The 23683-nt window shown below is 44.7% G+C and overlaps 1 protein-coding gene across 4 annotated transcripts in view; it reads left to right on the top strand.

Annotated features, from left to right (window-relative positions):
- The first annotated feature begins 22698 nt into the window (after window positions 1-22698).
- LOC141173013 (sialic acid-binding Ig-like lectin 8) overlaps window positions 22699-23683 on the top strand; it is a 56677-nt gene continuing 55692 nt past the window's right edge. For all 4 annotated transcript variants that reach the window (XM_073657639.1, XM_073657638.1, XM_073657637.1 and 1 more), the window contains exon 1: window positions 22699-22921. The gene's annotated coding sequence lies outside the window, so the exon portion shown is untranslated. The remainder of the gene's footprint in view (window positions 22922-23683) is intronic.

Below are 23683 nucleotides of genomic sequence, written 5' to 3'. Positions count from 1 at the left end.
AGAATAATGAGTGCAGCTCTGGAGTATAATACAGGATGTAACTCAGGATCAGTACAGGATCAGTAATGTAATGTATGTACACAGTGACTGCACCAGCAGAATAATGAGTGCAGCTCTGCGGTATAATACCGGAGGTAACTCAGTATTAGTACAGGATCAGTAATGTTATATATGTACACAGTGACTGTGTGGAGGTTTCACCAATTTAAGATACACTAGGAAACAGCTTTCCTCCCAATTAAAGATGTCCGAGTGCATGTAAAGAAGCTAATTAACCAAATGTGCTAATCTGGTTGAAAAACTTCACTCAGAGACTGAACCACGCAAAATGGCATACTTTATTACGTAGACATGGGGTTATACTGTACAGTATTCTATTTCTAGGTGGGATTAGTAAAATTCATTGCTCCTTCTGATAACTCAGCACACTGCAATTTGCTCATCCATGTATCTCTTGGCCTCAGTATCGCCTTAGGAATTCCGATGGTGAGGGTCAGTTCGCCTCTCAGCGCCATCTTTGCCAACTCGACATGAATCTCTCTGTTATCAGCCATGCACATGCATGCATCATTCCCAGGAAATCATTTAGTTGTTTGTTCATGTCTACAATAAGAACAGAAACTGTTAGTTATATATTCATTAACTATTAACATAATCCATGTGCATATACACATTTGCATACATACATACACATAGATTATTCCATCATCTCTATATTAATTCACACTGATTAGGTAATCTATTAAAAGAAACTAATTGATTTTCTATAGTATATATTTTACCTTGACAGACCCCCTAAAATCAATTATTTGTTTTTAATATCCATATGCTAAAAATCAAAGGGGGAGAAGGAATTGACCCTATGTTAGGACTATTCTGGAACCCTACGATGTGGCGGGCGCCCCGTCCCTTTTAGACGGACCCACCAACGTTTCCTAAATCTAACTAAAACGAAGACCTACAGGAAAGGGAAGGAGACCCTAAAAGATCTAGTGACTGGGTAATCGAGGGCCACCCCTAACACAGAAATATGGATATTAACTTTACAAACCAATTTACTTCTGGTAATCTCTCTGGTACAACACCTTTGTTCTAAGGGGAACTGTTTGTTCATAGGCCTCTTCATTAGATTCTTCGTACAAGATGCTGACAGGTACTGCTGCATTTACTGTTTTGGCAATTAACCTCTTGACACAGGGAATCACACAGATCAGCAATACACTAATTAGAATTATCACACTTAGTAAAATAATTCCCCCTTGGATTAACCAACTCTTCCAATCTCTCATCCAAGAAAAATATTTATCCCAGGAATCAGTTACACCTGAATTCCTTTCCAGTTCTTCACTTAAATCTGTCAATTTTTTGAGAGCCTTAGTAACTTTCCCTGTGGGGCCGGTATTGTCTGGGATATACGTACAACAATACTCACCTATCATTTTGCATACCCCTACATTTTCTGCAAGTAACACATCCAGAGCTATTCTGTTTTGGAAGGCCATGGTAGATGTGGGTGCTAGTTGGTCAGCTATCCCTTGTAAGGCATCTTTGGTGTAATTGACAAATCTTTGTTATAATACATGTCATTTATCCAATCTACTGTACGTTCTTGTTAATGGTTATTACGGGTATTATGGGCTCAAATACTGCCTTCACTTGGTCTCGGGCCTTGAATTCGTCTGGCACCCCCCTAGGCACTCCGAGAACATCAATATATATATGTGGGTCAAAACTGCCTTTGGGGTTAACTTCTCTCTTGGCCCTATATGTACCTGCAAACTCAGCCTTAATTTTCTCTTTGGATTCCTGGGACTCAGATATAAGGTAAACAGACATTATTGCTTTAGTTAAGGCACATTCCCCAGTCCATTTGCCCTCCAGTCTAGTCCTAATCTTCATGTCACCACAAATTCAGCACACGTCACTCAGAGATTGTTTCTGGTCATGGGCCTCTGTACCCTCTATAGTACTGTAATTCCCACAGTAAACTTGTGTAAAATTCCCTAAGAAATTCCCACTTCCCCGGGTATTTTGGAAACAAGTGTAATTTCCTGGGTAGATGACTATTTCCTTTCCGGGGCTTGATATTCCGGTGGTAATGAAATATTTCGTTCTCCAGGGGATGCAGACACTAGAATTTGAAGTCCTGTTAGTATACATGTCCAAGAGACATCTTTGCACCTCCTCTGGGAAAATTAGAGGGACTGTACAAATGTGGCCTGGCCTTTGAACATAAATAACAATCACTAAAGTTACGTTGGGTTGCTGTATACTTCATCCATTCTAACCGCCAGTTATGATCTGAAAATCCCGTTTCTATGGTTAGGGTATCCTCATAAGTGGGATTGGCTATGGCTACCATACCTTCCATCCTGTGGTGCCGAGGGGCTACTGGGTTTATCTTTGGACACACTTTGTTAGAAATACTGGCCAATTTGAACTTTCCCATACCTCCCATCCTTCCTTCACTCCAGGATTCTAATATATATATTCCTCCATCTTGCTCTGTAGGGTTCTTTATGGTGATAATCAACCCATTACATGTACCTATAGCCCTACACCCAGGTTTAAATGGTCTTTTTAGTAGTTTGAAACGGTCAAGCAAAGATTTCCTGTTATTTTTCTTTTTGTCCTTAGCAGATTGTGGTTTGTATCCCCAGTCGTTGTCACCTGTGTTCCACACAACAGCACCCCAGTAATCACATTTTTGTCCCCAGTAATTGCCAATGACACAGATATATTGGTCAGAGTACACCCACAAAGCTCTTAACCAGTCACTACTCAATCTCTCATGCCCACTACAAGTTACTATCCCACAGTAATCAAATTGGAAAGTCACCACATTCAAGGAAGTGTTGTGCCAGAAAACTGGAATATCATTCTCTTTAGTAATAATTGCTTGGAATGCACGTGTTACCTTAACAGAGGCTTCCCCCCCAGCTACCGTCATCAGGAAAAGGAACATCAGGGTTGTGGGTCTGATACCGCCTTCTTGCAATGGGATGCGTGAACCCATGATGTTTGGCCTTCGACCTTCTAAGCCATAGATGATATAAGCAACACTTGGTAGGGCCCTTCAAATCTGGCATCCAGTGTGCCTCGCACGTGATTCTTTATCCAGACTAAATCTCCAGCCTGGATGCTGTGAGTATCTGGTTCAAGATCTTATTCTGGAATAGTAGAGTACACTGCAGCATGTGTTAGTTTTAACTCTTTAGCAAGTCCGACAACAAAATTCACTAGCTTATCATTCCCTGAACTAAGCTGCTGTGGGTAATATCGACCAATTCTAGGTGGCCCCCCAAACAAGATCTCATATGGTGTGAGCCCTGTGTGTTGTCTCGGGGTATTTCAGACTGAGTATAGGGCAATAGGCAGCACCTCCGGCCATGGAAGCGACAATTCTTTACTGGCTTTAAGAATTTTGTTTTTCAAAGTGCCATTCATCCTTTCAACTTTGCCACTATTTTGAGGATGATAAGGAATATGCAGGCCCAAATCCACCCCAATCATCTCCCAGATTGATTTGGTAACGTCTGCAGTGAAGACGGGTCCTTGATCACTTTCAATCACTTCTGGAATCCCAAATCTGCAGATAAGTTCTGCCAGAAGTCATTTCACTGTAGTTTTAGCGGTCATGTTGGCTACTGGGTATGCTTCTGTCCAGCCGGAAAACATATCCACCACCACCAGAACATATTCATATCTTTCACTCTTGGGTAATTGCATATGATCAATTTGGATTCTCTGGAAAGGATACTGTGACTTTGCCAGTTTCTTCTTTGATACATGTTCTGTTCTTCCGGGATTACAAGTGTTACAAATCTCACAGCTCCTAGTATAGTTTGTAGCAAGAACTGAGATCTCGGGTGTAATATAGAGTTTATTGATAGCTGAGATCATCTGATTCTTCCCTCTATGTACCTTTCCATGAGCCCACTGAACCACTGCGGGATACAGTTCTCTTGGCAGACATATTCTTTTTCCCACTCTCCAGATTCCATCATTACAAAACGTTCCTCCCCGTCTGATCCATCCTTGTTTTTCTTATTCTGTTAAAGCATTCTGCAGGTCCACTAAAGTCCTGTGTGCCGGATTCTCTTCCAGTCTTTGTTCCTCTTCATCTTCCTCCTCTTCTTCTTCCAACCCCAAATTTCTCATTCCCGTTTCTTCCTCATCCCCTCGTTGTCTCTGACTTCTGGTGAGCACAAACACTTCTGTACCCCCCGACACCTCTGCTTCCTCTGGAAATATTGGTTCCATAGCTGCTGCTTTTGCTGTAATGTCAGCCAGATGATTCCCCTTGGCTTCCTCTGAATTCAGTTTCCCATGAGCCTTAATTTTGATCACAGCCACTTGCCTATGTAACTTTAGAGCTTCTAGAAGACTTCTCACTGCCGCTGCATTCTGGATTGGAGCTCTACTGGCTGTCTTGTAGCCCCTCAGGGCCCATATCAGCCAAAGTTGTGGGCAATCCTGAATCCGTACCTCGAATCTGTGTAGATATTGGCCACTCGACTCTCTGCGCACTTGCAGGCTTCGGTCAGAGCATACAGTTCGGCCTCTTGAGCTGACATATAAAATTGCAGTGGTCCAGCAGAAACAACCGTTGGTGGGGACACCACCGCATATCCGGTATGGTAAGTTCCATATTCATCTGCGTATCTGGATCCGTCAGTATACATTATCAGATCCGCTTCAGGCAGTGGCTGTTCAGAGACAGTAGGTAGGTGAGAGTTTTCTGCCTTCATGACCTCAAGGCAATCATGGTCACTCGAATCAGGGTATTCATGGTCTTCTGAGGTCCCCCTATGTCTTCAGTGCAGTCCCCCCTTGACAGAGGAAGCAGAGTGGAGGGGTTCAAGACAGTACATCACCAAAGAGCTATATTTACCGGTAAAAGGAGCTCACATTGGATTCTGACACGACGTTGCATAGATAGATGGTTGTGCTGGGTTTGTGCACGGATGGCTTTCAAATCAAGAGAGGCCAGTATAGATGTAGAATGGCCAAGTACAACATCTGCTGTTCTGTGGAGGAGTTCTGTAGCTGCCAACACTGCTTTGAGGCATGTTGGAGCTGTTTGCTCCACTGGATCCAATTTACTGGAATAATATCCGATGGGTCTCATGTGGCCTCCATGTTTTTGTGCCAGAGCTCCTGAGGCATGGCCACATGCTTCAGAGACAAATAGAAAGAATGGCAATTCATAGTTGGGAATCCCCAGTGCAGGGGCTGAAATGATGAGTTCTTTCAACTGGTCCATGACATCCTCAGCTTCTTTGTCAAAATGCAGGTCAAGCTCAGAAGAGTGGACCCGAACACATAGAGGTTGCATGAGAACTGATGCATTAGGGATCCACTGCCTGCAGTATGAGACCATTCCCAGGAAAGCTTGGAGTTGTTTGACAGTTCTTGGGTATGGGATGTCATGGATGGCAGATTTCAACTCTTCAGTGAGATGCTTGGTACCTAGGGATATGCAATGACTCAAAAACACATCTTTGGTACAACACCATTGTAGCTTTCACAGAGTAACTTTGCATCCGATGGTGGCCAGAAATTGGAACAAAGAATAGCTGAACCTGTGGCAAGTTTGGTCATTGGGACAACAGAGGAGTAGATCATCGACATATTGCATCAATGTGACTTCAGGGTTCTCACTCTTCCAGGGTTGGAGACAGGTAGTTTAGGCCAGTGTGAAGTGATAGTTACATAGTTACATAGTTTATAAGGCCGAAAAAAGACAAGCGTCCATCCAGTTCAGCCTATTTCTTGTGCACTGCAGCTATTCCGCAGCGTTGATCCAGGGGAAAGCAAAAAAAACCCATGCGGTATAGGCCAATTTACATCATTGAGGAAAAATTCACTTCCCGACTCCAATCTGGCAGTCAGATTAAATCCCTGGATTAATTAACTATCACTAAGCATAAAATGTAATTTTATTGTTCTCAAGAAAGGCGTCCAGGCCTCTCTTGAACTCATTAAGTGAGTTGGACATCACCACTTCCTCTCCCAGAGAGTTCCAGAGTCTCACGGCTCTGACCATAAAGAATCCCCTTCTATGCTGGTGCAAGAACCTCCTTTCCTCCAGACGCATAGTGTGCCTCCTCGTCTTTGTCCCCATCCTTGGTATAACCAGGTCTCTGTACTGCCCCCTGATGTATTTATACATGTTTATGAGGTCTCCCCTAAGCCTTCTATTTTCCAACGTAAATAGGCCTAATTTTGACAACCTCTCTGGGTATTCTAGTCCCTCCATTCCCTTTATTACCTTAGTCGCCCTCCTTTGTACCCTCTCTAGCTCCAATATGTCTTTCCTGAGCACCGGAGGACAGAACTGTGCACAATATTCTAAGTGCGGCCTTACCAGCGCTTTATACAGAGGAAGAACAATGTTCTCATCATATGCCCCTATTCCTCTTCTGATGCATGCCATGACTCTATTTGCCTTCGCAGCTGCTGCCTGACACTGGGCACTCCAATTTAATTTGCTGTTAACCAAGACACCCAGGTCCTTCTCCATGTCAGATTTCCCCAACGGTTTCCCATTTAATATGTATGGGTGACTGCTGTTTTCTTTCCCATGTGCATGACCTTACATTTATCGGCATTGAACCCCATTTGCCATTTTTTGGCCCAACTCCCCAATTTATCTAAATCCTCCTGTAGCTGTGCCCTATCCTCATCTGTATTAACTACTTTACAAAGTTTAGTATCATCTGCAAATATTGCTATTTTACTATGCAACCCTTCAACTGGATCATTAATAAATATATTAAATAATATAGGGCCCAAGACAGACCCTTGAGGCACCCCGCTTGTAACCCTGACACACCCTGAGCTTACTCCATTGATAACCACCCTCTGCTTTCTATCACTCAGCCAGCTATTTACCCACTTGCACACATTATCCCCAGACCAAGCATTCTCATTTCATATACCAACCTTTTGTGTGGCACGGTATCAAACGCTTTGGAGAAGTCAAGGTATACAACATCCACTGACTCTCCCCGGTCCAGCTGTGAGCTCACCTCCTCGTAGAAGGCGATCAGGTTTGTTTGGCAGGAGCGATCCCTCATGAATCCATGTTGATATGGAGTTAGACAGTTATTATCATTAAGATATTCTACAATAGCATCTCTAAGAAATCCTTCAAACAATTTACCCACAACAGACGTTAAGCTTACTGGTCTATAGTTCCCAGGGTCACTTTTAGACCCCTTTTTGAATATTGGTACCACATTTGCTTGGCGCCAGTCTAGTGGGACAGTCCCTGTCCATAAAGAGTGCTTGAATATAAGATACAGAGGTCTGTCTATCACATTACTTAATTCTTTTAGTACCCGGGGGTGTATGCCATCTGGGCCTGGTGACTTGTCTATTTTGATATTATTTAGGCGTTTCTGAACTTCCTCCTGGGTTAGGTGGGAGATATTTAGCGGAGGGTTTACTTTATCACTCTGCATTTTCTCCGATAAATTGTTTTCTTTTGTGAAAACAGTGGAGAAGAAGATATTGAGTAGGTTTGCTTTTCCCTCATCGCCCTTTATGATTTTACCCAGGTTATTTTTCAATGGGCCAACTCCATCAGTTTTAATCTTTTTACTGTTTATATAGTTAAAGAACAGTTTGGGATTCGTTTTACTTTCCTTGGCAATTAGTCTCTCTGTCTCCTTTTTTGCTATTCTTATTTGTTTCTTACAGATTTTGTTTTTTTCGCTGTAAGATATTAGCGCTTCCTCGCTGCCTTCTTGTTTAAGTTTACCGAAAGCCCTTTTTTTGTTTTTCATTGCCCTCTTGACTTCCTTATTTAGCCACATTGGCTTCCTCCTATTCCTAGCCCTTTTATTCCCATAAGGTATGTACCTTCTACAGTGACTATGTAGGACTGTTTTGAAAATTTCCCATTTTCTATCCAATGAGGAGAGTTCTGAGCTCCTTGAGGCATAATGGTCCACGTGTACTGTACTCCTCTGTGTGTAAAAGCAAAAAGATACTGGCAGTCTGGATGCAGAGGCACACTGAAGAAGGCGTTTGCCAAGTCGATTACTGTAAAATGCGTCGCCTCAGGGGGAATTTCACTGAGTAATGTATGTACATTTGGCACCACTGGGGTCTCCAGGATTGTAACTGCATTTACAGCTCTCAGATCTTGCACCATCCTAAATTTATCCAGTTCTCCTCTTGCAGTTTTCTTCTTCACTGGAAACAATGGAGTATTAGCCGGAGAAACACAGGGAATTAATGCTCCATTCTTGAGTAATTCTTGGATCTGGGAATCTAATGACGGGCTGCTTTCAGTTGGTACTGTGGAAGTCTGGGAAACTGTGCACCTTCTTTCAGGAAAACTTGGACTGGCGGGACAGGCAGCCGGCCTATATCATCAGGACCTTGAGACCAGAGTTCAGGTGGTATGCAGTCAAGATAATGCTGTGGTATGGCGGTTGTTGCAAATTGCAAATTGGATGACACACAATGGGAGGGCATGTACCTTTGTTTGTTCCTCTAATGATAATGGAGTAGAGACATCTAGATGCATTCCATTCTCATCATATGATATCTGAGCATTTAACTTCTGGAGTAGATCTGCTCCCAACAAATTAAGCGGGCAGGTGCCTGAAACGAGCAATCTGGCCAGCAACTTCTGTTCTTTCCCAATAGGCAATGGAAATGTAAGTCGGGATGAGTGTGGTTTTCCATCCACTCCCACACATGAAAGGAAATCATCAGATATAAGCAATTCATAGGGTAAATCTCTTGACTGTATTACTGTTCTGGCTGCACCCTTGTCTACTAGAAAAGGTAAAGTTCTGTCCCCTACATCTATTTGACAGTAGAAATCAGTCCAGATTTAGTGGGGACGTTTTCAACTGAGGTCAAGGTGAGCACGGATTTGCCACTGTCCTATGAAGGGTAATTCAGGTCTTCCCCCACAAACCGACGTGCTGGGTCCCTGTTGTTGTTCTGAGGATATGGGCCATCATGATATTGTGGATCCCTGTTATTTTGGTACATCTGTTGTGGTGGCTGGTCTCTGTAATTCTGCACAGGTTCTTTTGGCATTGTCTCATACTCTCTATGTGGTGGCTGCCGTGATGGCTGTCTATACTCTTGGCGGGAGTACCGTGGATTCCCTTGGTAGCATGGAGAATCTCGTGGGGAATATTTAGCTAACATAAATGAGTTCAAGTCTCCAGGTCCAGATGAATTACACCCCAGAGTACTGAAGGAGATCGTAGAAGAAATTTTAGAACCACTCTCCATAATCTTTGAAAATTCTTGGAGAACAGGAGAAGTCCCAGAAGACTGGAGAAGAGCAAATGTTGTTCCTATCTTCAAAAAGGGGAAGAAGGTGGACCCAGGGAACTATAGGCCAGTGAGTCTGACTTCTATACCAGGAAAGATCTTTGAACAAATTATTAAACATCATGTATATAAGTACCTGGATAAGAATGAAGTGATTAACCAGAGTCAGCATGGGTTTGTAACTAACAAGTCATGTCAGACTAACTTAATTTCCTTCTATGACAGAATCACTGACTGGGTGGATCAGGGAAATGCTGTAGATATAGTATATCTTGACTTCAGCAAAGCATTTGACAAAGTATCTCACACCATCCTTATTGAAAAAATGACCAAGTATGCAATGGACCAGGCAACTGTTAGGTGGATTCATAACTGGCTTAGTGATCGGACTCAAAGGGTGGTTGTAAATGGCTTCACATCCAGCTGGATGAATGTCTCAAGTGGGATACCACAGGGCTCTGTCCTGGGACCTGTATTGTTCAACATCTTCATCAATGATTTAGATGAAGGAATTGAGGGTAAACTGATTAAATTTGCTGATGACACAAAGCTAGGAGGGATAGCTAATACTAGAGAAGAGAGAGAGAGGATTCAAAAAGACCTAAATAAACTGGAGCAGTGGGCAGCAACCAACAGAATGGTTTTTAACAGGGAAAAATGCAAAGTACTACATCTGGGCAATAAAAATGAAAAAAGCATATACAGAATGGGAGGAATAGAGCTAAGCAACAGTACATGTGAAAAAGACTTAGGTATACTAATAGATCATAGACTGAACATGAGTCAACAGTGTGATGCAGCAGCAAAAAAGGCAAATACAATTCTGGGATGTATTAACAGAAGCATACAGTCTAGATCACGTGAAGTCATTATCGGTCTTTACTCCTCTTTGGTCAGACCTCATCTGGAATACTGTGTACAGTTTTGGGCACCACATTTTAAAAAAGACATCGACAAACTGGAACAAGTTCAGAGAAGAGCGACCAGAATGGTGACTGGTCTGCAAACCATGTCCTATGAGGAACGGTTGCAGGATTTGGGAATGTTTAGCTTGCAAAAAAGAAGACTGAGAGGAGACTTAATAGTTGTCTACAAATATGTCAAGGGCTGTCACATTGTAGAAGGATCATCTTTATTCTCATTTGCACAGGGAAAGACTAGAAGCAACGGGATGAAACTAAATGGGAGGAGACACAGATTAGATATTAGAAAAAACTTTTTGACAGTTAGGGTGATTAATGAGTGGAACAGGCTGCCACGAGAGGTGGTGAGTTCCCCTTCAATGGACGTCTTCAAACAGAGGCTGGACAGACATCTGTCTGAGATGATTTAGTGAATCCTGCTTTGAGCAGGGAGTTGGACCAGATGACCCAGGAGGTCCCTTCCAACTCTACCATTCTATGATTCTATGATTCTATGATTCTATGATTCTTTCAAATTGCGGGTTGTAGGAGAGTGGCATTGAGCCATAGAAAGGATCCCCTCTATTCTCTGGACATCGTCTTCTGAAATGACCTGGTTGGTTACAATGGTGACAGATTGGTTCCCTTAGTCTTAGACTCGGTCCTCTGTACATTTGTGCAGGACCCATCCATTGTGGGGTTGTGCAGTATAGTTGTTGTGGGTATCCTGGGGAAAATGTCAACTGTTCTTGTTGATTATCTGCAGGTTGATAGACTGCTAGAGCAGCTGGAGCAGGAGCAGGAACAGGAGTCAGTCTAGGTGCTGGAGTAGGCTCTGGAGCAGGCCTTGGAGCAGGCATTGGTACAGCATTCAATTGTTTCTCTATAGCTTTAGCAATGAGGAGTACCTTTCGCGAGGACATGTCCACATATTCTGGTCTGGAGTCTGTAAGCTTCGCTAAGATTTCCTCTCTGAGTCCCCTAACAAATGAAGTGACCAGCAGATTCTGTTGGATCCTCTGACCTTCATCGACCCCTTGATCCTTGAACAGAGTATGGATTCTGGTGTAAAATTTTTCGACATTCTCCCCTCATTCTTGAGTACAGTACGATACACTGGAAGATGAGTCTGTGAACCACTCCTTGGCTCATTGCTGAAGTTGTTGACAAAAAGTTCCTCCTGATTAATAAGTCTCCTTGTCTGTCACTTGGCTGTCATTCAGAGCTACTTGAATTATTGGCCAGAAGGCATCTCCCACTTTAATGCTAGTGATTTCATGAAGATCTTTCCAAGTGGCTGAATAAGTTTGTTGAATTTGTCTGATTCTTCAGTAGAATGCCATAGGGTGTCTGTCCGGGTCAGGTAGTTGACTAATAACTTGATTAACTTGTGAGGGTGTGAATGCCACATATCTATTATGGTGATCTGGTACTGGAGATTCTGACTGAGAAGATGTTGAGGGAGATAACGGCAACACAGCAACAGGAGGTGGACTTGTTTGTCCAGGAAATAGTTCATTTGGGTTATCTTCTGAGATCATCTGGCGGCTGAGTGGGTCTGATCTAGCTGTGGCACTTTCCACAGCTCAGGTAAGAATTTGAGATTTATGATAGTCATTGCTGATTAGTCTTATCTCCTCCAACATAGTTAGTCCTCTATACTCCAGTATAGCTTGGACTATTGTTTGGGCACAAGCTTGCATAGGAAATTCATACATTCCAGAACTTATAGCAGGAAGAGCAATAGAAGTAAGGTTCCTTGTTCCAGCATAGTTCAGAATATTGTTGATTGTAGCTCTGAGTTGTGACACACACTGATCATGATGATCTTCATCATACACTGGACCTACTGCATGAATGATAAGCCTGCATGGTAATCTCCCTGGTCTGGTGGCTGCCAGGTCTGTTGCCTGGACCAGTCCTGAAGAATGTACAATGCTGTTACTATTTGCACAATAGTCTTAAGGCCCCGTCACACTAAGTGATGCAGCTGTGATCCCGACAGCGATACGACCTGTCAGGGATCGTTGCTGCATCGCTAATACATCGCTGGTGAGCTGTCAAACAGGCAGGCTCGCCAGCGATGAGGGGAGCAGCGATATCGTGGAAAGAATCGTTCCACGATGTCCTGCTCCCGTTACCAGCCTGCTGCTTAAGCAGGAGCAGGCTGGTAACTATGGTAAATATCGGGTTACTAAGTGCGCGTGTGCCCCTAGAAACCCGCTGTTTACCATGGATACCACTCTGCTACGGTGCGCTGGAGCCTCCGCTCACCGTAGCAGAGTGGTATCTATGGTAAACAGCGGGTTACTAAGTGTGCGCGTGCCCCTAGTAACCCGATATTTACCATGGTTACCAGCCAGATCGTTGGTCCCGCTGGTCACACACAGCGATGTGTGCTGGCCAGTGGGAGGCCAACGACCAAAAAATGGTCCAGGACACTTTGCAACGATCAGCGACCTCACAGCAGGGGCCTGATCGTTGCAAAGTGTCACACATAGCGACATCGCTGGTGAGGTCGCTGGTGAGTCACCAAAACCGTGACACAGCAGCGATCTCGCTAGCGATATCGCTTAGTGTGACGGGGCCTTTAGCCACTCCACCCCTATGTTGTAATCTAGGGTTTGCTGCATTAACTATAGCATCCACCGGCTGTGTTACCAGATCCCCCAGACCTGCTGTTAGTACCGTTGATGATTTCCAAATCATTCTTTCTGTCAATGGTTTCCACACCTGTGGGTATTATTCATCTGAAAGGGTGACAGGGGAATCCCCCTGATCTGGAGAGAATTCTTATATTGGTGTACGAAATGTCACACGAGCCGGTTTACCTTCTGGATCGCTTATTGGTGTGGACGCTGATGGTGGTGTTGGTGCTGCTGCCTCTTCATCCCACGGCTTGTCCAGTTCAATAGTATTTCTCCTTCGGTTAAGTGCCTGCCCGAACTCCGGACTATTAAATAGAGCTTCGGCACTAGGCAAATGAGGATAGAAAGGGACATAGTCTTTTGGGACATAGTACGCACCATCCGGAGTGACAACCGGACACACTGGTATAAGAGTAAATGTTGCGGTTGATGTTCCGGGTGTAGTGTGTATTGTGGCCTGTATTCTGGGTGTGCCAAGATGGCCACCAGCGGAAGGAAGCACACTACAGGAAGGGTGTGTGCCACTGGGAAGGAGCACATCCACTTACATCTGGTCAGAGACCATTGTGATGCAATGGGTGTAGTAACATGACCGCTGCAGGAAGGGTTGGAACTTTGGGCGGACATAGGTATAACGGATAAGGATGGGGCACTAGGAGTGGCTTGGGTAGTAGCAAGGGGTGGGCCTCCTGGGCGGGGCGCGTGACATGCAACACAATAATCTGCTGACAGTGAATTCTGCTGGCCTCAAATAGAACACACCCAACAATTCATTGCGCCACCATTATAGGGTGGTGGCGGAGGCATCTCTCTAACATAGAAATAACCAGTTATGTTCCCTTTGTTATCCCTATCCTCAATTTCCACAAACCCTTCTTTCGATAAACTCAGCGCAACCTTTTTCCACATGTATGCACTTTGCAACAACCCATTATCTTCCAGTTTTCCCCTGTTTTCACAAATTGCTGCATTCAACATCTCGTACTGTAATCTACTCCATGGATACAACCCACACAATGACATTACATTTTTGGTTTTCTCTTCATATTTTCTTCCTTCTCTTCTAGCAACTATATCTTTGGGGTCCTGTCACTCCTGATCGAGCGACCCCTGCGACACAATGTCTTTAGTTTTTCCATGATTTTGGTTCAAGTCATCCCGTCCCCTTAGACTTATGATCAGACCAGGCAGCTGATACACAAGTAGAATTGTAACAGGTCCCTTCACTCCCTACCATGCACTGAATTGATTCTTTTACGACTTAATGAAGCACTGAACACCCCGCGCACCCGCGTCCTAGTGACGTCTTAATATACGGCTTAACGATGCAGTCCCCTCGAGTGTGATCCGAGTCACGGCACCATTTGTGGAGGTTTCATCAATTTAAGATACACTAGGTAACTGCTCTCCTCCAAATTAAAGATGTCCGAGTGCATGCAAAGAAGCTAATTAACCAAATTTGCTAATCTGGTTGAAAAACTTCACTCAGAGACTGAACCACGCAAAATGGCATACTTTATTACGTAGACATGGGGTTATATAGTATTATACAATGTATGTGTCACTGTCACAGAATACTGGAGGTAGGGGGCCTAAGCTGACCCTAAGCTGGGGCCCTGACTAATCCCTCAACCTGGAGGTACTGTTAAAGGTACAGAGGTCCAGGCCGCCAGCGTAACCCCTACCTCCTGAGGATCCCTGCACCTCAGTAATCTAGTCCTGAGAAGGACCCCGATCACAACAATTGGGAACCAGAAATAATATGCCCACACACAGTATTTAGACGAACGAGACAGTACAAGGGAAAAACCAAAACCACCTTGCATACAACTTCTACACAACTACAACAGAGGGAACACCAACGGGAAAGGAGATAAATGATAAAGCGAGGAAAGGGAAAAAACACTTCCAAATACACTTATCTCAGCAACTCCAAACACCACGATCCGCTCTGTAAGTCTGAATGAAAAGCTTTCACCGACACCTCCCAAACAGACCTGCAGGAATATGAAGGAGTCTCACTAAAGAAGCATTGATTGCAGCTGGGCGAGGCTGGACCTCAGCTAGCCCAGAGAGAGAGAGAATTAACTCCTTCACTGCCGAAAAAACACAAAGCACCAACAAGTCAGCTGCGAGAAGTCAGGCTGTGTACTCGTGACGATCTTCGTGGCAACACACCCGTGACAGTACCCCCCCTTCTACGAGGGGCCTCCGGGCCAGGTTTATTCGGGTGAGTCGTGTGGAAGGCCCGAACTAATCGGTCTGCGTTAATATCCGACGCAGGAACCCACATCCTCTCCTCAGGACCATACCCCTTCCAATGAACCAAGTACTGAAGGGACCGGCGATTAAAGCGTGAATCAATGACCCTCGATACCTGGAACTCCAAGTTACCATTGACAACCACAGGAGGGGGAGGTAAAAGTGACGGTACCACCGGCGCCACATACCTCTTAAGCAATGATCTGTGAAACACGTTGTGAATTTTAAACGTAGGGGGGAGGTCAAGACGGAATGCCACCGGATTAATAATAGAACTGATTCTGTACGGCCCGATGAACCTGGGACCCAGTTTCCAGGAGGGAACCTTAAGTTTAATATTCCTGGTAGACAACCATACCTGATCGTTCACACTTAGGTCCGGACCAGACACTCTCCTCCTATCAGCCATACGTTTGTATCGGTTCCCCATAGTATTCAGATTCTTCAGCACCCCTCTCCATACTGAAGCGAGAGATGAGGAAAATCGTTCCTCCTCCGGAACCCCCGAAGAGCCCCCCCTACTGAAAGTACAAAACTGGGGGTGAAAACCATATGCCCCAAAAAACGGGGACTTACCAGTGGACTCGCTCCGCCTATTATTGAGAGCAAACTCTGCCAGAGGTAGGAAAGAAGCCCAGTCCTCCTGGTTCTCTGACACAAAACACCGAAGATATGTCTCCAAGCTCTGGTTCATACGTTCCGTCTGACCATTGGTCTGAGGATGAAAAGCCGACGAGAATGACAAATGCATCCCCCGCCGTGCACAAAACGCCTTCCAGAACTTGGACACAAACTGAGACCCCCGATCAGACACCACCTCGGAGGGTACCCCGTGAAGCCTCACAATCTCCCCAATGAACACCTGCGCAAGAGTTTTAGCATTAGGGAGAGCCGGAAGAGCGATAAAATGTGCCATCTTGCTGAACCTGTCCACTACAACGAGTATGACCGTTTTACCCGAAGACGGAGGGAGGTCCGTAATAAAGTCCATAGACAGATGAGTCCAAGGACGCTCCGGGATCTTCAAAGGTAAAAGGGCCCCAGACGGACGGGTATGTGAGGTCTTAGAGCGCGCACAAACCCCACAGGACGCGACAAAAGTTACCACCTCTTTATGTAAGTTAGGCCACCAAAACCGACGCGAGAGGAGATCCACAGTTGCTTTACTCCCCGGGTGTCCTGCAAAAACTGAGTTATGGTGTGCCTCGATCACCTTTTGTCGCAACTGATCTGGAACGAACAGTCTCCCCGGAGGTCCAACAGGGGCGTCCCCCTGAGCCTCCAATATCTCCTCCTCCAGCTCAGAGCATACTGCCGAAACCACCACCCCCTCCTGAAGAATAGGAATCGGGTCGTCCGTATTCCCGGCCCCAGGGAAACTACGAGATAAGGCATCCGCCTTTACATTTTTAGACCCAGGACGATATGTAACGACGAAATTAAACCTGGTAAAAAACAATGACCACCTAGCTTGTCTGGGATTCAGACGTTTAGCGGACTCCAGATATAGCAGGTTCTTGTGATCGGTGATGACGGTGACCGGATGAACTGCCCCCTCCAAAAAATGGCGCCACTCCTCAAAAGCTAACTTAATGGCCAAGAGTTCCCTATTGCCGACATCGTAATTCCTCTCAGCGGACGACAATTTTTTAGAGAAAAAGGCGCACGGATGCCACTTACCAGGGGACGAACCCTGTGACAATACTGCTCCCACCCCTACCTCGGAAGCGTCTACCTCTACAAAGAATGGCTGAGACGCATCAGGTTGAATGAGTATGGGTGCCGAGGCAAAACATTTTTTCAAGGAGGAGAATGCTTGACAAGCCTTGTCAGACCACCTAGAAAAATCCGTCCCCTTTTTAGTCATGTCTGTGAGAGGCTTAACCATGGACGAGAAATTACGAATGAACTTCCGGTAATAGTTAGCAAACCCCAGGAAACGTTGTAGTGCCTTAAGATTCTCCGGCCGATCCCACTCAAGAACTGCCCGCACTTTCCCAGGGTCCATACGAAAACCGGACGCTGAAACCAGGAAGCCTAAAAACTGGAGTTCCTGTACGGCGAACACACACTTTTCCCACTTGGCATACAGTTTATTATCCCGCAAGATCTGTAACACCTGTCTAACGTGCTCCTGATGAGACACCAGATCCGGCGAGTAAATTAAGATATCATCCAGATATATGACAACAAACTGTCCCACCAGGTGGCGAAAAATATCATTAACAAAGTGTTGAAACACCGCCGGGGCATTAGTCAGACCGAATGGCATGACAAGGTTCTCATAATGCCCCTCCGGAGTGTTAAAAGCCGTCTTCCACTCAACCCCCTCCTTCATCCTAATCAGATTGTACGCCCCCCTGAGATCCAACTTAGAGAACCATTTGGCGCCCACGATCTGATTAAAGAGATCGGGAATAAGTGGGAGCGGATACGGATCTCGGACCGTAATCCGATTAAGTTCACGGAAATCCAGGCAAGGGCGTAGGCCTCCATCTTTCTTCTTAACAAAGAAGAACCCCGCGGCCACCGGTGAAGATGAAGGTCTAATATGCCCCTTAGCCAGACTTTCAGAAATATAATCCTTCATGGCCTGCCTCTCAGGACCAGAAAGGTTATACAACCTAGCTTTAGGTAACTTGGCCTCAGGGAGCAGTTTTACAGAACAGTCATACTCGCGATGAGGAGGTAGTTCCTGACACCCATTCTCCGAGAATACATCCTCAAAGTCCGCCAGAAATGGAGGTAAGACCCAAGGAGTAACCGCACCGATGACCGTGTTCATGCAGTTTTTATTACAGAATTTACTCCATTGGCTTATCTCTCTGGTTTGCCAATTAATAACCGGGTTATGCTTAGCTAACCAAGGAAGGCCCAACACTATAGGAGTGGGAAGACCCTCCAACACGTAGCAAGACAACAGTTCTTTATGTATTGCCCCCACTTGAAGTTTTACGCCATGCACAGCTTGCAAAAAACTTCCCTGACCGAGAGGCCTGGCATCGATCGAGAATATGGGGATGGGTTTAGCCAACTCACTCAATCGCATACCTTGAACCCGGGCAAACCGAGCATCAACCAGATTAGCCCCGGCCCCACTATCCAGAAGAACAGATATCCTCTCAGTTCTCGCACCCACCACCACCTCCGCCGGTACGAGAAACTGAGACGAACCTAGGGACGAAATACCTACTCCCAGATTGCCGTCCACCACACAACCTGGGATCAACAGTTTTTTCGACGACTCTTTACTCTGCAAGGGACGGGATGGACACCCCCCAATAAAATGTCCCTTTTTCCCGCAGAGGAAACACCTTCCTGTCTTATGGCGCTCCACCGGTCCCCTTCCCCGAAATGATGTCCCTCCTAATTGCATAGGCTCCTCCGGACTGACCAGGGGAACCACCATATGAGGGGACCTTGAAGGAGGTGGAGACATTACAGGGGGTAGAGTTATCCCGCACCTCTCCCGAAGCCGTCTGTCAACGCGAATGGCAAGGGCCATAGCGGCTTCCAGTGACGCGGGAGAGTCATACTGTGCCAACACATCCTGTAATTTGTCGGATAAACCATGACAAAACTGGCTCCTAAGAGCCGGGTCATTCCACTGGGTGTCCGTGGCCCACCTACGGAACTCTGAACAGAATTCCTCCGCCGGACGATCTCCCTGCTGAATCCTACGTAACTTAGACTCAGCAAGGGAGATCCGATCTGGGTCATCATATACGAGTCCCAGAGCAGCAAAAAACCTATCCACTGACTGGAGAACCGGGGAGCTTGGGGTAAGAGAGAACGCCCAAGATTGTGGGTCCCCTTGTAGGAGCGAGATGACAATTCCCACCCTTTGTTCTTCGCTGCCCGATAACCGAGGCCGCAGCCGAAAGTACAATTTGCATGCCTCCCGGAAAACAAAAAAACTTGTCCCGCCCCCCAGTGAACCTGTCAGGGAGAGCTACTTTAGGTTCTGGTCCGGCTTGCTCCAGAGGATGCAAAACCTTGGACCTAACGTCCGCCAGCCCCATGGACAAACTCTGCAACTGCCGAGCTAGACCGGCTACTGGATCCATGGTAGCTGGAGAAAAACTAAGTTGGTCGGTGAAAATGTCACTGTCACAGAATACTGGAGGTAGGGGGCCTAAGCTGACCCTAAGCTGGGGCCCTGACTAATCCCTCAACCTGGAGGTACTGTTAAAGGTACAGAGGTCCAGGCCGCCAGCGTAACCCCTACCTCCTGAGGATCCCTGCACCTCAGTAATCTAGTCCTGAGAAGGACCCCGATCACAACAATTGGGAACCAGAAATAATATGCCCACACACAGTATTTAGACGAACGAGACAGTACAAGGGAAAAACCAAAACCACCTTGCATACAACTTCTACACAACTACAACAGAGGGAACACCAACGGGAAAGGAGATAAATGATAAAGCGAGGAAAGGGAAAAAACACTTCCAAATACACTTATCTCAGCAACTCCAAACACCACGATCCGCTCTGTAAGTCTGAATGAAAAGCTTTCACCGACACCTCCCAAACAGACCTGCAGGAATATGAAGGAGTCTCACTAAAGAAGCATTGATTGCAGCTGGGCGAGGCTAGACCTCAGCTAGCCCAGAGAGAGAGAGAATTAACTCCTTCACTGCCGAAAAAACACAAAGCACCAACAAGTCAGCTGCGAGAAGTCAGGCTGTGTACTCGTGACGATCTTCGTGGCAACACACCCGTGACAGTATGTACACAGTGACTCCACCAGCAGAATAGTGAGTGCAGCTCTGAAGTATAATACAGGATGTAACTCAGGATCAGTACAGGATCAGTAATGTAATGTATGTACACAGTGACTTCACCAGCAGAATAGTGATTGCAGCTCTGGAATATAATACAGGATGTAACTCAGGATCAGTACAGGATCAGTAATGTAATGTATGTACACAGTGACTGCACCAGCAGAATAGTGAGTGCAGCTCTGGAGTATAATACAGGAGGTAACTCAGGATCAATACAGGATCAGTAATGTAATGTATGTACACAGTGACTGCACCAGCAGAATAGTGAGTGCAGCTCTGGAGTATAATACAGGATGTAACTCCGGATCAGTACAGGATCAGTAATGTAATGTATGTACACAGTGACTGCACCAGCAGAATAGTGAGTGCAGCTCTGGAGTATAAAACAGGATGTAACTCAGGATCAGTACAGGATCAGTAATGTAATGTATGTACACAGTGACTGCACCAGCAGAATAGTGAGTGCAGCTCTGGAGTATAATACAGGATGTAACTCAGGATCAGTAATGTAATGTATGTACACAGTGACTGCACCAGCAGAATAGTGAGTGCAGCTCTGGAGTATAATACAGGATGTAACTCAGGATCAGTACAGGATCAGTAATGTAATATATCTACACAGTGACTGCACCAGCAGAATGAGTACAGCACTAAATTATATTTTAAGCTGTAACCTAGAATAGTTACAAGAATTGTAAGTAATTTATTCCTCTGCTCAGTGCGCAGGAAGTTATGTAACATCAGGTCAGTTATACTTTGTACCCGTTTGTATAAGGACATTTAGTATCACCTAGTCACATACAATATGTCTGTTCAAAATGTCTTAGAAAACCAATCACCATTTTACAGGCCGCTGAGTATCCACTTCAGTAAGTGGTAAAAATTAGCAATTTTTTAAACTATTTCTTTATCCAAATTGCAGAAATCATCTGTAAAACTTGATTCAAACCAAATTAATGGAGTGGAAGAAAGATGTTATAAAACAATAAGATTCCTGCTGCATCGGCTCTTCGCCCATTCCTCCAGTCTTCATTTTGGATGTTCTGACCTCCGGTTTTGGATCTTCCTGTGTATCTAGGCCTTATGTTTTAGTGCCTTCCCTCATGTAGCAAATGAACACCCATTCAATAGGCCATAAATGTAAAAGTAGTGGACAACCTCTTTAAGGCTGGATTCGTCCTGCAGTTTGATCCACAGTTATTTTATAACTAGAGCATGGCGTTATACTCGACACAGATCTTTCCATTCACTCTATATTCCCAATCACTTACATGTCAAGTTGATCTCAAAAACATTACCAGAATCTGACCTTTTATTACTTTGAAAATTCAAAATCTCCTACTGTTATTCCAATTCATTCTCTTCTTGACTCCTGCAACTCACTAGTAATCAGTACATCCTTCACTGTACAATTTATCCTGAATGCATCAGCCAAATCTCTTTCTGTCCAGCCATTACACAGATGTCTCCACCCTGTGCCAGTCATTACACTAGTTACCCATCCAATACAGAATACAATAGAATCTTATCACCCTGCATCTCCTCCCTTAGTTTTGTCTATCACACTATTCATCCTCTCTGCAGTGATACATCTCCCTACATCTCCTCCTCATCTGTATCTACCACCCTATCTGTATTCTCCATTCTGTTAACGGTCTAAGGCCGCACTATCGGTATTTTAGTCAGTATTCGGTCAGTATTTTTCCTCGGGAGTGGGAGTCAAAACCAGGAGTAGATGATAAACGCAGAATTAGTGCACTTGTTTGTATTATACCTTTGTTCTGATTGTTACTCACCTGGTTTTGGTTCCCACTCCAGAGAGAAAATACTGACCGAATACTGACAAAATATTGATAGTGGGTCTGTGGCCTCAGATTAACATTTTACTTAATCCGAACATCACATTCCCATTTCTAAGACTTTTCTCGTGCTGCTCCACTTTTCTGGAATGCACTACCCCAGCCAATTTGATTAATTCCTAGTGTCCTATTTTTAAGCATGCCCTAAAAACACATCTTTTAGTTAGTCCTATCATATTGCCTCACCTATATTACAATTCTCAGTTCTCTCGTCCAACATTTTTTTTCCCAGCCAGGTCCTTTCTATCAACTATTTTTACAAACTCCATGCACTCAGTAGCACTCTGTATCTGGACATATACAGATACTGGCTGTTGACCGGTTAACACAACTTTACATGAATACCGTAATTTATTTTATTGTACGGCTGAACCATAAACTAAAAGCACTTTTTACCTTTTGAGTCTTTTCTATAGATGGTAAGCTCATGAAATCAAGGCCCTTGCTTAATTTATTTGTATTGTGTTACTTTGTGATGTCTGAAGGTATCTGTACTGTACATGTACCCTCTGAATTGTAAAGTGCTGTAGAATATATTGGTATTATATAAATAAAGATATTATTATTATTATAAGCCAATGCCTTCATCAAATCAATATCATTATTATTGCCTGATTAAGACGTTGCCCCAGTGCCAAAACATGGAGGAACTTTCATTGTGCTGAATTTCATGACTTGTTCTGTCACCAGAGCCAATGTGGTGCTTTTCATTTTTTAAAAGTATTGCACCATTCATCTTTATCACCTAGCCACAAGATAAGTAATGCATTCTAAATAGGTGAAGGGTCTAACCATTGGGATCCCACCAACATGTATAAAGGACTGCCTGTCCCCTCTTCCTCCTCCTATGCTGATGACTGATATTACGTCTTCAAAACATCTCTTTGATGGAGCAATAATTACAAAATTCTTTGTGGTTATGATCATTAACGTAACAGCTGGTCACAAGGGAAATATCGTAATTCGTCCTTTGTACTTCTGCATTTATTTCACTTAGAACTATCCAGTCCCTGCTGAGATTCAGTAGAGATCAGACATGATTAATGTCCTAAAGATCCAAAAACTGTAGACAAAGCATGACATATTGTCACATTGGAAGTTGGGAAGTAGAAGAAGAGAATCGTAAGAGGATGTACCACCTAAGATAACCCAAGGTAAGAAAGAAATAATCTGAGATAATGAGATGAGCAGGATGGAGTGGTGGGACATTTCCTGGATGCTTAATCTTTTCCCGAGATGATGGAAATCCAATATACGACTATTCAATGGCTGAAATCCCACTGATGCCAATAATGGATGTCCCTTATTCTGGGAGAGGTGTAGTTGTACATACAAATTGTTTCCCCTCCCCTCGTAGTAGAGAGGAGACATGGAGACAACTAAGTAAATACTTTGCTACACATCTTTTCCCTCATCTACAGAATTATTTGATTAAAGGGAACCTATTAGTGAATTCATGCTGCCCAAACCAAAGGCATCATGAATCACAGCCTGGCTGCCTGATTGCAGCCAGGTATATTTTTTTATACAACTCTCCAGTATTTCAGAGAAACTATAGTTTGAAGGGCCAGCCAGGAACTATAGAGAGACAAGACACAGCCAAACCTGTGTCACAGTTTCATCGCTCACTGTGGCCTAGGGACGCTGTGATTGACAGCTCAGCCACCCTATAGGATCTAGAGTGTGCTGGACTGTCAGTAATGTGAGTGACAGCCCAGTCATCCAATCTGATCCTGGGGCGTGCTGGACTGTCAGCATTTTGATTGACCGCCCTGTTGCTCAAACTGACCTAGTCTGTGGGTTTTCCTCCTGGTGTTTCCCATTCATGTTAATTTGCTAGCTATTTAGCTGGGTAGCTATAAGCAGACCACTGTCAGCTGTAGCTTTGCTCAGTGATGTGTGTGTGTCACCCTGGC

The sequence above is a fragment of the Phyllobates terribilis genome, unplaced genomic scaffold (genome assembly GCF_046119375.1).
Source record: "Phyllobates terribilis strain yellow unplaced genomic scaffold, ASM4611937v1 Scaffold_12__6_contigs__length_324123572, whole genome shotgun sequence".
Taxonomy (NCBI): domain Eukaryota; kingdom Metazoa; phylum Chordata; class Amphibia; order Anura; family Dendrobatidae; genus Phyllobates; species Phyllobates terribilis.
This window is presented reverse-complemented; position numbering and strand designations above follow the sequence as displayed.